Source organism: Amphibalanus amphitrite, unplaced genomic scaffold, assembly GCF_019059575.1.
Source record: "Amphibalanus amphitrite isolate SeventyFive unplaced genomic scaffold, NRLGWU_Aamphi_draft 000184F_arrow, whole genome shotgun sequence".
Classification (NCBI taxonomy): Eukaryota; Metazoa; Arthropoda; class Thecostraca; order Balanomorpha; family Balanidae; genus Amphibalanus; species Amphibalanus amphitrite.
In genome coordinates, this window is record NW_024881679.1 from 483,415 (window position 1) to 497,282 (window position 13,868).

A 13,868-nucleotide genomic window follows, 5' to 3' on the forward strand; every position below is an offset into this window, starting at 1 on the left:
GAAGGCCCAGTGCCGAGCGGCGCCGGCTCCCTTCCCAAGGCTACAGAGAGCTCCTCCCTTCCCGTCATCGGTCACCGATGACGGCCCGGTGCTGACAAATCACGGCGCCAACGAGCCGAGCGACGGCCCGACCCACATCGGTTTGTTGATCTATAGCCGAGGCGCATTAGACTATTGACAGGTCAAATCAACCGGTCACAGCAGAGACATAAATATGAACAGCTCATTAGAACAAACGACGTATGCAGGCGTGATTCGCATGAATCATCACCCGCTGATGAGTGCTGAGCCAGTTTGTTGCATTTGCAAACATCGGCAGAGGTGGCCAACAGGACACAGCAAAAATAAACAAATGCCCACGGTAAATCAAACTAGAAAGCATGACTAAGAAAGATACACAACCACCCACCGATGCACAGAAACTATCCTCAGAAAATCATTCCAGTCTCATCAAATCATCATGCCCAGTCAAACAGATTATAAGACTGACAGAATATGGCGGAAGCTGATGCCCCCACTATTGATCAACAAGTCATCCGACATCATCAGCGCCTGTGAGACATTGTTGCTCGATGTCTGCACTGGTCCTGAGGTACTAGCACGCAATAGCGTCCAATTTCCGAGAAGGGCGCGGAATGCTGAAAGTTGAGCTTAGGGTTCAAAAGTATGAAACAAAGGTAGCGTTCGTATTCAATTCAACAAGGAAGAACAAGTACAAGTAACAATAACAAGTTATAAGAACAAGTAGCAAAAAGCAAGTAAGAAGTTACAGAACGTAAAACAGAATGGAAAATACCACGATCCGAGAGCCTGACAAGGTTATATGTCTAATGACGACTGTATTGCCCCTTGGACATGACCGGTGAACACAGGTGGGATACGGGAATCCCTTCAAGTCGACACGGGGAGGATTCTGCTAAGAAACAGACGGGGACCGTCCCGGCCACTGTGAGGGTTCGTCTGGGTGATAATAGACAAATGCCAGCCAGCCGAGGCAGCCGGCAGGTGAGCAGGTACCGAGACCGGGCAGGTGATTCCCAGGCAGGTGGGTCCACTGACCGACATTCCTCGCTCTCTACCCATGACGTCATCCGGCCGGGTGGACGGAGGGTCCGACCGCCGGCAGCTGAGACCGCGGCCCTCCCACCGGACAGGGAGACCTACCAGAAAGCCCCCGCCCCCGGCCCGGCCCCCGGCGGCCCCGGCACGCCGCGGAATGTGGGCCCGGAAAACCCGGCCCAGTGCACGGCACGGCGCCGGACCGCCGCCGGGACAGCGCGACTGACAAACAGACCTCGGCTCCAGCACAACACCGAGCCGTCGCCGCGGACAGTGGGATCGACAGGCAGAGCTAGGATCCCGGCAGACCCTCCAGCCGCCAGGGCATGGAGCAGTTGACTGACAGGCAGACCACGCATCTCAGCAGACCCGGCGGGGGAACACAGACCAGACAGACGTCTGGACTTCACACCCAGAAATGGGGCACGTCGATTGACGGCTCAAGTCACAAATGACGAAATCCATGTCAAAATGATGCCAGGTTTGCTAGTAACTTAGGAGGGTCTTGGCAAATACTGTCAAGGATCAGTATAGAATAAGAACGAGCTGGTTAAGATCATCTTCGCAAGGCAACTGGTACCTGACCTTGAAAAATAGTGGAATAAACATCAACTGCAAGCGTTCGCATGAGCTTTGGTCTTACGTCACTTGATGCATTGGACAACCAGACGGTGAAAGAAGTCTTTCACAACAAACCTGACATAGAAAGCTTGTCAACGTTCTTCATATATGAAACTTTAAATGGGCTTTGCACGATGCAAGCCCATGAAATAAATAACAATGGTGTCACCGACGAAAGTGTTCGGACCAACCCGCGCTACCGCTGTGCCGCCGTGATAGCCGGCCGGCCGCCGTGCCACCGCGGCGCCGCCGCCGCTCGCTGCAGCCGTCCCGCCGCCGCACCGCCGTCACCCCATCCAGACTCAGGATGAGTTGTGAGGCATTGTGCAGGGCGGGGCCGCGAGCAGACGCGGCCGGCGGTCGGTACGCGTGCCGCCGACGCTGCCGAGCCGTAGCAGCGCCGCGGCCGCCACCGAGACCGAGATATAAATTAAAGACACGTCGTTTTAAGGCACGTAGGCCGCCAAGCTGGCGCCTTCAGCCACCTCCCCGCTGCAGTGCAAGTTTGCACTCGTTTTGCACACGTCTTAAGCATTGCGTATAAAATGTGGGTCACGTGCGACCCCGGCAGAGTCTCACTTCGACCGTCGCGCTGTGCGCACGGACTGATCTGCTCCGCTCGACGCCTCGCCCGGCTGAGCGGGGACAGAGTACAGAAGCACGCGCGCAGACCGACTCTCCTGCGCGCAGCCGCGCCCAGCGGGGCAGTGTCAGTGCTTCAGATTGTACAGCGAAAGTGAATGGTGCTCCGTGTCTGCGTGTTTCATCTACCGGTTTTCTTCACAACTGCTTCCGCTTCTTGCTTCGCGTATACTTCAATAAATCCTCTACGGGAAATCTTCACGTCTATCTTCAACTGTAAATCGCCGAATATCAAAACCCAGGAGCTCACATAGCAGGCGGGCGGGCTACGAATGTCGCACAAACTCACCGAACAAAATACAGTCCACATCCAACCAGAAAAGAACTCCGAACGACAGTTTGTCGGCGACATTTGCTGGGCCCGATGGGCTACGAATGTCGCACAAACTCACCGAACAAAATACAGTCCACATCCAACCAGAAAAGAACTCCGAACGACAGTTTGTCGGCGACATTTGCTGGTCCTCCGGGCCGGATCCTGAGCTATGGCAAGTGGAGAAGCAAGCCCGTCTCTAGAGCGAATGGGGGAAAGTGACAAAGAAGAAACCGCTGACATGGAAGAAGTACCAGCTGAACCAGCCGCTGCAGGTCAAGGACAAGCTGCAGTGACTACAGCCCAAGAGGAACCACGAGAAGGCCAATGCTCCAACGGGGAGTGGCGGCACCTCAGACAGGTGAGAGGTCGTCATCGGGCGGCTCTCACAAGGATTTTCCGGCGCGCTGAAGCTCTCGTGACAGATAGAGCCTCACGCGTCCAGCTTGGAAATATCCGCAGAGAAATGGACAGCGCTTTCCAAGCGTTGATGGCCGTTCACGAATGTATCTCTGGATACACGCAGAGTGAGGAAGAAAAAGAAAATGAGGCTCAGTACTTAAACGAAGTTCGTACGGAGAAAGAGAGAATCGAGGAGAAAATCGAGACTTTCATGACAAGCACCACAGACGAACTACAGCTGACCTCTACGAGACAGACTGACTTCAGCGAGGATGGAGGAGGGCAACCTGAAGACGGCTTGGGACGCTCAGTGTCACGCATGACCCGTAGCGTCGCTCGCCGAGCAAGGTCACAGGTTAGTGGCAGCTCGGCGGCCTCTCAGGCATCAGCTGAAGCCAGGATATCATCCAAACTGAAGGAGTTGCGTGTGCGCCAGCTGGAGCGAGAAAGGACACGAGAACAAGAGCTGCGCGAACAAGAACAAAAGATAAAGCAACAAGAGCAAGAACTGCAATACGAGAGAGACCTTCAGAAAGCCAGAGATGAAGCTGAAGCTGCCCGACTGGAGGCAGACCTGAGGGAAGAAATGGAAGACGAGCTCAATGCAGACAGGCGAGACGATTTTGTGGATGAAAATCTGGGAGAACCAATCATCGAGAAAAGCGTTTCTCAAAGGCCGAACTGTTTCAGATCACAACTTCGTTTCTCCGAGCCAGTCTCCATTACGCCCAGAGAACCTCTAGAACCTCTAACCGAAATCAGAGAAGAACCTCCGCAACTAGAACCTCCACGAATGGCGCCCAGTCCCGGTATGTCCACAAGCCAGACGTCATGGATAGATCAGCTGCGACCGACAGCTGCACCACGTCCGGCTCCTACGACATCCGCGTTCACGAAGAGCATCCCCCGTCTCCAGCTGCCGACCTTCTCAGGCAAGCCGTCTGAGTGGCCGCGCTGGATCGGACTGTTCCGAGCGCTCGTGCACGACCAGCCATCGCTCAGCGACGCGGAAAGAATGGCTCATCTGCAAGTGTCAGTGATGGGACAAGCGCAAGAAGCCATCGCTGGCATGTTATTTGACGGCAACCTCTACCAACAAGCCCTCAAAACTCTACAAGATCGTTTCGGCCGAAGCACGGATGTGATTAAGGTACATCTCGAGAAAGTGTTCTCGGCTGAACCTCCTCAGAAGAACAGTGTTCGATCGTTAGAGTACTTCCATTCCGCCCTGCACTGCGCGGTCACGCTCATGCAGGCCCAAGGATATGAGGCGGACCTGTACAGCACAGAGAATCTTCGAAGAACGGTGGTCAAACTGCCAGAATATCTACGGCGTGAATGGGGTAAACATGTGCTCGAACTCCACCCAAGACATCCATCACTCATCGACCTGGACGTTTGGCTGCTGAAGCAGGTCCAAATTGCATCGCTCTGCCAAACCGCTGAAACGCCGAGTGACAGGCGGGGGAGAACCAGAGACCAGACGACCAAGCGAGCAGCGCATGCTACCGCAACTTCGTCACCAGCCTCTCCATCAACGGCACAGAAACCAGGTGGGAATGCGTCGTGTCCGAAGTGCGGTGGTGAGCACAGACTGCACCAGTGTCGTGAGTTCAAAAATCTGGACATCGAAAGAAGAATCGACCTAATATTCGACAAGGGACTGTGCCTCTGGTGTCTGCAAAGGGGACATCTCGTCAGAGAATGTCACAACACCAAGCTCTGTGGTGTAAATGGGTGCCAGAGACGCCATAATCAGCTGATACATGGCAGCACCAAACGAACCACGCCCCTCACCGACCGCTCGGGAGCCGTAGCCAGTCGGCCTGCCAATGAAACAACTTCAGCGGCAGAAGGAGAAGAGGTACGTGTGGTGGCTGCATCTACCTCCATCGGAAAGACGGGCGGAACTCTTCTACAAATCGTTCCAGTTCGAATTCATGGAAAGAAGGCAGGAACTCACCGTGACACCTATGCTCTTCTCGATTCAGGGTCAGAATCTTCCTTCTGCAGTGAAGTTGTGCTGAACCAACTGGGAATCACAGGACAAAACGAACAGCTGTGTCTTCAGACAGTGGAAGGAACTGGAAAACCTCAAGCATCAACTAGAGTGAAGCTAGAGCTGAGCTCTGCGGCCTCTGGGGAAACTCGAAGAATCATCGTGCCTGAGGCGTGGTCTGTTCCATCTCTCGACATCTCCATGCCGAACGTCTGCAAGAAGCAGCGGGAGAAGTGGCGTCACATCAAGGACTTGGACATTCCTCAGTGCTCCCATGGACAGGTGGAACTGTTGCTCGGAGCTAACGTCAGCGAAGCAGTCATCCAGCAAGAGGTCCGGGTGGGTCAACCAGGCCAACCGATAGCTGTACGTACTGCTTTTGGTTGGACCCTGACTGGCGCTGTGTCCGACCTGCACCCTGGAAAACATGGACGAACTAGAAGAGCGATGTTCATCCAGAAAGGCTCCGCTGCTGACGAGGAACTGGACAACATGCTGAAGGACTGGTGGACAACTGAATCCTTCGGAGCCAAGTATGAAAGGTCAGTGTCACAGTCGAAAGAAGACCGTCGAGCGCAAGAGCTTCTGGAGTCAACAACCACCAAGTTAACCGGCAACCGCTACGAGACTGGCCTCCTCTGGAAGACTGATGACGACACGCCGTTTCCAGACAGCAAGGTGATGGCTACAAAGAGACTACATGGCACCGAGAGGCGTCTGGTAAACGATCAAGAGAAAGCAGCAGCTTACCAGGCCACGATCGATGCATATGTAAAAACGGGCCACGCCAGAAAGCTGTCCAGGGAGGAGGCACAGCTCCGGCTACCCAGACGCTGGTTCCTACCACACCATGCCGTGACTAATCCCAATAAGCCAGGCCGCTTCAGGATAGTCTTCGATGCGGCAGCCAGATCGTACGGAACATCGCTGAATGACAAGCTCCTGACCGGACCAGACCTGCTGAAGAACCTCACCGGCGTCCTGCTCCGTCTCCGAGAAGAAAAAGTCGGCATGGTGGCAGACATCCAAGAAATGTACCACCAGGTCCGTGTCATCGAGAAGGACCGACCTGCGCTCAGCTTCCTGTGGCGCGACCTGGATCAAACTAGAGAACCAGACATCTATGAGATGCAGGTGACCATATTCGGCGCCAAATCGTCTCCAGCGTCTGCCAACTACGTCCTCCAAAGAACAGTCGCGGACCATGGAGAAGACTGCGGGCTGCCAAAGAAGGCCGTGGAAACTGTGAAGAACAGTTTCTACATGGACGACTTCTTACGATCAGAAGAACATGAAGATGATGCGTTGAAGACGACGAAGCAGGTGACAGAGACACTCTCCCGAGGCGGCTTCCATCTATCCAAGTGGGTAAGCAACTCGAGGCGCGTACTGGAGAGCATTCCCCGAGAGAAGCGCGCCCAGCCGGAACTAGACCTCACAGAAGCGGAGCTGCCCACACAAGGTGCCTTGGGAGTGGTCTGGGATGCTGAAAAGGACAGGCTGAGCTTCAGATTCCGAGACTCAAGCGTCCCGATGACAAAGCGGGGAGTCCTCCAAAGGACTGCGTCGATCTTCGATCCTCTGGGTATCGCCGCGCCCTTTGTCATCAGAGCCAAAATGTTCATGCAGCAGCTCTGGACCAAGCAACTGGACTGGGACGACGAGCTGGATCGTGAGGAGCAGAAACAATGGGAAGAATGGCTCCAAGAACTGCCAGCACTGAGAAACATCAGTGTCCCACGCTGCCTCCGTCCAACATCAAGTGACACAATAGCGCGTGAGCTTCATGTCTTCTGCGACGCATCAGAGGGAGCGTTCGGAGCAGTCGCTTATCTCCGTACGACCTCACCAGACAGCACGCATCACTGCTCGTTCATCATGAGCAAGACACGAGTTGCACCGCTGAAGAGACTGTCGATCGTCAGACTGGAGCTGCAGGCAGCAGTGCTCGCAGTGCGCTTGGTGGACGCACTCCAAAAGGAGATACCAGATCAAGTCAAGAAGGTCACCTACTGGAGCGACAGCCGGGTCGTCCTGCAGTACATCAGCAACGAGAGCAGACGATTCCATACATTCGTCTCAAACAGAGTGGCAGAAATCCAGGACCTGTCAGACAAAGGTCAGTGGCGGCACTGCCCAGGACGACTCAACCCAGCCGATCTGTGCTCCAGGGGTGAGACAGTGAAGGAGCTCGCCGACAACCCTCTCTGGCTATCCGGCCCAGACTTCCTCCGAGGCGACGAAGAAGGGTGGCCAGAGCAGCCTCACGTTCAGAGGCTGGCTGAAGAAGATGTAGAAGTGAAAGTTGGAGCCTTCGCCACAGTCACGGTGAGGGATCCAAAGGCAGCACTGCCGACACCGAGCAAATTCTCGTCTTGGACCAAATACAAGCGCACGGTGGCCTGGATCCTGCGCTTCCTCCGCAACTCGAAGCTGAAAGGCGAGCAGAAGCGACAGCGAAACCTAGGCCCACTGACCGTGTCAGAGCTCCATGACGCGGAGAAGAACATCATCCAGATGGTGCAGACGGAGGCCTACAGGACCGAGCTGCAGCAGTTACAGGCGGGTCAGCAGCTCAACAAGAAGAACGGCATCGCCGACCTGTCACCAATCTTGGACGCTGATGGCATCTTACGAGTCGGGGGGCGACTAGAGAATGCCCCACTGGACGAAGACGCTCGCCATCCCATTCTACTCCCAGCAGGTTCTGATGTGGCGAGGATGGTCATCTACGAAACGCACCGTCAGCTCATGCACGCCGGCGCAGAACACACCCTGAACGAAGTTCGCCAGAAATTCTGGATTCCGAGGGGTCGTTCGCAGGTAAAACGAGTCCTTATCGACTGCGCCATCTGTCGCAAGAGAAGGGCGAGACCTCAGCCTCCAAGAATGGCCGATCTTCCCTCTGACCGGTTTAACACCTCCCATCCGTTCAGCTTCGTGGGGATCGACTATTTCGGGCCGCTCACAGTCAGGCGGTTCCGCAAGACGGAAAAAAGGTACGGCCTGCTGGTGACGTGTCTGGCCACGCGAGCCATTCATCTGGAAGTGTCCAACAGCCTGGATACTGACAGCTTCCTGATGGCCTTCCGACGGTTCGTGGCACGCCGAGGTCGTCCAAAAAAGGTTTTCTCCGACAACGGAACAAACCTGAAAAGCGGGGAACGTGAACTCCGAGAGGCACTAACACAGTGGAACCAGCAGAAGATCTCTGACGAGCTGAGCCAGCAGCAGATCGAATGGTGTTTCAACCCACCAGCCGCGAGCCACATGGGCGGCATATGGGAAAGAATGATCGGCGCAGTCAAGAGAGCGCTATCGGTCGTGCTCGGCGGCGAGGTGACAACAGACGAGGTGCTGTCAACTGTCTTCTGCGAAATAGAGAGCATGATCAACAGTAGACCGCTGACACACGTCACAGACGATGTGAGAGACCTGACAGCTCTCACACCGAACCATTATCTCCTGAGGAGGGGAAGCCGTTGTCTTCCCCCTGGAGTCTTCAGCAGCCAGGATCTGCACTCCAAAAAAAGATGGAGGTACGTTCAAGCACTGACGGACCATCTCTGGCGAAGATGGAAAAGGGAGTACCTCCATACCCTGATCCACAGGAGAAAATGGCAAGCTGACCAACGGAACCTAGCAGTCGGCGACGTGGTGCTGCTAGCAGAATCTGACACGCCCCGAGGTCACTGGCCGCTGGCACGCGTGCTGCAAGTGTTCCCGGGGCCTGACGGCCGAGTCCGCGCCGTACAGCTCAAAACGGCAGCAGGTGGTACGTATACCCGGCCTGCCACGAAGGTGGCGCTTCTGGAACTTGCCCCGTCGCCTCCTCAGCCATCTCATTAGCCGACCGAACGCAAACAAGAAATGATGCTGGCTGGCTGTGGACTGTCGAGCCCTCGCCCCTGAACCAGTTAAAGTAAGGAAGGCTGTTGTGCGTGTACGTGCTTACCGACGCACTCACTATTCATCCGTGTTTTGCGTTGTGAATATGAACCTCGTAACTCGCGCATAACGGCCGTTTGTGTTTGGTAGTTTATTCGATTCAGGCGTGTAAATCGTACTTGTTTGAACGTCTTTGTCGGTGATCGTGTCATTTTGTGTTCTCCCTGTGGTCAAACACGGGGGTGGAGTGATGTCACCGACGAAAGTGTTCGGACCAACCCGCGCTACCGCTGTGCCGCCGTGATAGCCGGCCGGCCGCCGTGCCACCGCGGCGCCGCCGCCGCTCGCTGCAGCCGTCCCGCCGCCGCACCGCCGTCACCCCATCCAGACTCAGGATGAGTTGTGAGGCATTGTGCAGGGCGGGGCCGCGAGCAGACGCGGCCGGCGGTCGGTACGCGTGCCGCCGACGCTGCCGAGCCGTAGCAGCGCCGCGGCCGCCACCGAGACCGAGATATAAATTAAAGACACGTCGTTTTAAGGCACGTAGGCCGCCAAGCTGGCGCCTTCAGCCACCTCCCCGCTGCAGTGCAAGTTTGCACTCGTTTTGCACACGTCTTAAGCATTGCGTATAAAATGTGGGTCACGTGCGACCCCGGCAGAGTCTCACTTCGACCGTCGCGCTGTGCGCACGGACTGATCTGCTCCGCTCGACGCCTCGCCCGGCTGAGCGGGGACAGAGTACAGAAGCACGCGCGCAGACCGACTCTCCTGCGCGCAGCCGCGCCCAGCGGGGCAGTGTCAGTGCTTCAGATTGTACAGCGAAAGTGAATGGTGCTCCGTGTCTGCGTGTTTCATCTACCGGTTTTCTTCACAACTGCTTCCGCTTCTTGCTTCGCGTATACTTCAATAAATCCTCTACGGGAAATCTTCACGTCTATCTTCAACTGTAAATCGCCGAATATCAAAACCCAGGAGCTCACATAGCAGGCGGGCAGGCTACGAATGTCGCACAAACTCACCGAATAAAATACAGTCCACATCCAACCAGAAAAGAACTCCGAACGACAGTTTGTCGGCGACAAATGGCTTTTTATCAGAAATGGGATCATTATCAAATGCGACTTCAGCAGCAGCGAAGAGTTGCACCGGACTACAACGATTTCAAAATGCATCAAGCAATAGGGGAAATGACAGCGGTCAAAGTGGCAGCCGGTGCTGCCTTCAGGACCCGGCGACTCGGAGACCCAGTGAGATGCTAAACGGTTGCCTGAGGAGTTGCCTGCACCATTGGCTGACTGTTGTTCTCTTCTGAAAGCCACCTGTCCACCGGCCGCAGTAAGCAGAGGTGGCCGTTTCCTTCGCTCCCTCCCCCTGTGTCAGGTCGGGGACGGAACGTCCGGTATGTCCGCCCAGCACCGGCGGCCGGTCAGGCACGACCGCACATTCCAAGACCGACTCTGCGACCCGAGCCGACCGAGCTGAGCAGTCCCGACAGGTGCCCACGGCGTGTCGCCGCCGGTCATTTCACTGTGTGGCGACACAGCTCGACACAGCTCTCGGTGTCGTAACCAGCCAGCGCGGCCAGTGACCGGAGCTGCCACCGGTCGGCGGGGGAGGGAGGGGGCGGACCCCCGCCTCCCAGACGCCCGGTCAAGGAGGCCGAGCTGTGGCCAGGGCCGGAGCCTTGCAGCCAACAAAAAATGGCCCCAGTGAAAGGTGCCCTAATCTGGCGGCGTTTGCCTGTCAGCAATGGATCTGCGGTTCGCAACAAATCAGCCAACAACCCTGGGAAGATTAGTGCAACAAATAACATCTAGGACACTACCAGTAAAAATCTGCCACGTTAGAGCCCCGATGTTGACTCGGCTGTTAGGCCCCAGTAACCCGGCCGACCGTTATGAGCCGGGGTCGTCGGCAGCCAGTGGCCAGGGCCGGGCTCATACATACACGGCTCAGCCTAGCTGCGGCTGCGGGTGAAAGTGGGCTGGCTCAGCCGCGTCACCGGCGCTCACACCGACACTCAAAAATGCTGGCCCGCGCTGCGGTCTGGCCGGGCCTTCACACGGTGCCGCCGGCCCGGCGGTGATCCCATCAGGGAGCGGCGCACCAGCGCGGCGGATAAAATCCAACAGACAACAGACGGCGCGCTACCAGCTCTAATACATAGGAGTGGTGCACCGGCAGCGATGCAGCAGACAGGAGTGGCGCACCAGCTACAGTTCAACAGACTGTGCGCTAGCAGCTCTAACAACGGGGAGCGGCGCAGCAGCCACCTAACAGACAGGAGCGGCTCACCAACAGCTCTAACAAACAGCAGCGGCGCACTAGCAGCTACAACCAATAGATCGCCTTTCAAACGGCTCCAACAAACACGCTCGCTGCTGGCCGCTGCTAGAAACTCTGGCAAACACGTTCGCCGCTGCTAGAAGCTCTAACAAACGCATTGGCAGCTGCTAGAAGCTCTAACAAACGTGTTCACCGCTGCTAGAAGCTGTAACAAACGCGTTCGCCGATCCTAGCAGCTCCAACTAAGAGGTGTGCCACGCCAGCGCTCCAATAAACAGAAACGCCGCCGCCAGCCGTTTCAGAGAACAGGCGGCCGGGCGGCGGCGGTCCCCAATAAACAGGCGTGAGGCTGAAAAGGCCACCGGCCGCGGCGCGGTGAGCCGGTCGGCCGGGCCAGCCCACACCGACCGCACCATCCGGTGGGGGTCGCCGGCGGCTGCAGCGGCCGGGTCGCGGCCCAGCGCACACTGGTCGGAAACGCCCTCACGAGAGGCCACGGGCGATTCCGGAGTTTCGGATTATTTTTTATATAGATCGATTTGAAATTGATCAAATTATTATAATTAGGCCAAAAAAACTAATCCGGGTGACCAAAAATAACTGTAATCAGCCCTCGAAGATGGGGTATCCCAGAACTCGGAAACTGACGCGGAGCAAGAGGTTTCTTGAGCCGGATATTCAGAGTCTTATTGCTGATAGACACCAAATTGAAATCCCACATATTATGCATCAAAATGTTTGTTATGAAGTTGCCGACTGGTCAGTGCAAATTTTTTGGTATACTTTTTCCCCAACTAAGATCTACTGTAGCTTTTTTATGAGGGCTCTCCTAGAGTGATTCTGGAATATAACTGCAAAGTGTAGGTAAGGAAACAACAGGTAGTCCCATCTAGTCCCACTCTGATTTTTTTGTGAGATGAAGCAGGATTTAAATTTACACCAGGGCAACATAAAAGCTAACTGCGCATATTTGCGCAAAATTTGCAGGAGCCGCTATTCCTACCCAACTACCGCCCGCCCCGCCCCAGTTTCGGCTCGGCCGCCGCGCCCGGCTTACGCTGACCTGTGTGACCTGCACGCATCCATGCGTAGTTGACTGGTCATTAAAAACAGACGCGCTTGAGTTTATGAATTTTGTGGAAAGCGCATACAATATGGCTTTATTATTGCATTTATGTATGTATTGACATCAAAAGCCTTCCACATATTGCGTGGCGATTACGGCTTGCATTTAGAGAGCCTTGCTATTAGTAACCATCACTCGGCTGAAGAAAGTGGAAATTGAGACCTTCGTGAATATAAGACGCTGCGAATATAGGACACCTGTCACTGGCGTCAGGTTACCTTGGGCCGTCTTTTTACATTAGATCACAATTCCGGTATTTAGCCCTGGCCGGACCGATTGGTTTTCTATATTGACCGGGGAGGGTTGATGCAACTCCCTCGCCGTTTCGCCTCTAATTGAGCTAGAGCCTCGCGGAAAAAACGAGCTTGTGTGCCGTTATAAGACGCAGCAAGTACTACCCGATTTAAGGTCTTAGGTCAGCCAGTGACCTCTTAGGTCAGGTAAGTGCCACAAGGCACGGGCTCGGTTTTTGGTTAATTACTTTGCCAAAAATGGTCGCACTGCCGCGATTTTGGCATCATCGTGCTTGTCTAGCTCAGGAGCGTCGAATGCTATACTTGGTGTTCGGGTGAAGTCAACTTAAGGCGTTAACCTCGGGTCAAGGTCAGGTCGGAGCCCCTCAGGTCACGAAAATGGTTGAAGGAGGACATAGCGCATATCACTCGATTCGGCAGGTCTTCCCGAGTCCAATGGTGGCTTTCCCGACTCTCTAGCTCCATCTGATCAGGAGTTATTGACGAAAAACTTATATGGCCTTAGTGACGTCATGAATGACGTCACGCAAAGTCAACAATGCTAAAGTGAAGCACCGGACCTTGCAAGGAGTGCATGAAACCATTCCCGGTGCCCGAATAGCAGCTTCCAATTTCCCTTGTTCACTTAAAGTGGTGCTAGATCCTGTATTATACTCAATTATGACGTCATAACTTCACAGATTTACGTCATATATTTAGTGCTTGACATCCAAATGATAGCTTACATATGACAGAGAAGGTATGCAAAGTGTTATGAAGTTTGCTTCACTAGTTGTGGAATAACAAGCAAAAAACTTTTGCGGAAAGGCCGCTGGCCTCTCGCTGGAGCGTTTCCGACCAGTGTGCAGCGGGGTCAGCGGCCGCAGGGGAGAGCGGTGACCGGCGGCAGCCGGCGGGCTGTCCGCCGACCCAGCGGCACACAGCGCGACACGTAGCCGTCGCACGGCGCGGGCGGCGGCGCGCCAGCCGGCCCGGCAAAAAGCCCCGGCCGCCAGACGCACCGGCCACGGCTATCGGCGGCGGGCCTTTCTCCGCTCAGCGGCGCGCCGCCAAAACACAGCGGCTGCCGGCCGCCAGACGTGCGCCGACCCCTTCTTTCTCCGCCTCTCTCTCCTGGCTTTTCGCTCTCTCCCAGACTCAGCGGGACGGCCTGTCGCCTCGCTGAGCCGGCGCAGAGGGAAAGGGCAAGGCAAGACGGATGTGACGGCCGGCCCTTCCAGCTAAAACTCTGAAAGAGCACGGCGATTCTGCCTGCGACAGCGCTCTTACAGCGAACAC

The 13,868-nt window shown here is 55.6% G+C and overlaps 1 protein-coding gene across 3 annotated transcripts in view; it reads right to left on the bottom strand.

The window, feature by feature from the left end:
• The window catches only part of LOC122384243 (fibronectin type-III domain-containing protein 3a-like), a 51,555-nt gene that overhangs the window by 21,346 nt on the left and 16,341 nt on the right, over positions 1 to 13,868 (bottom strand). The gene's annotated exons all lie outside the window — the stretch shown is intronic.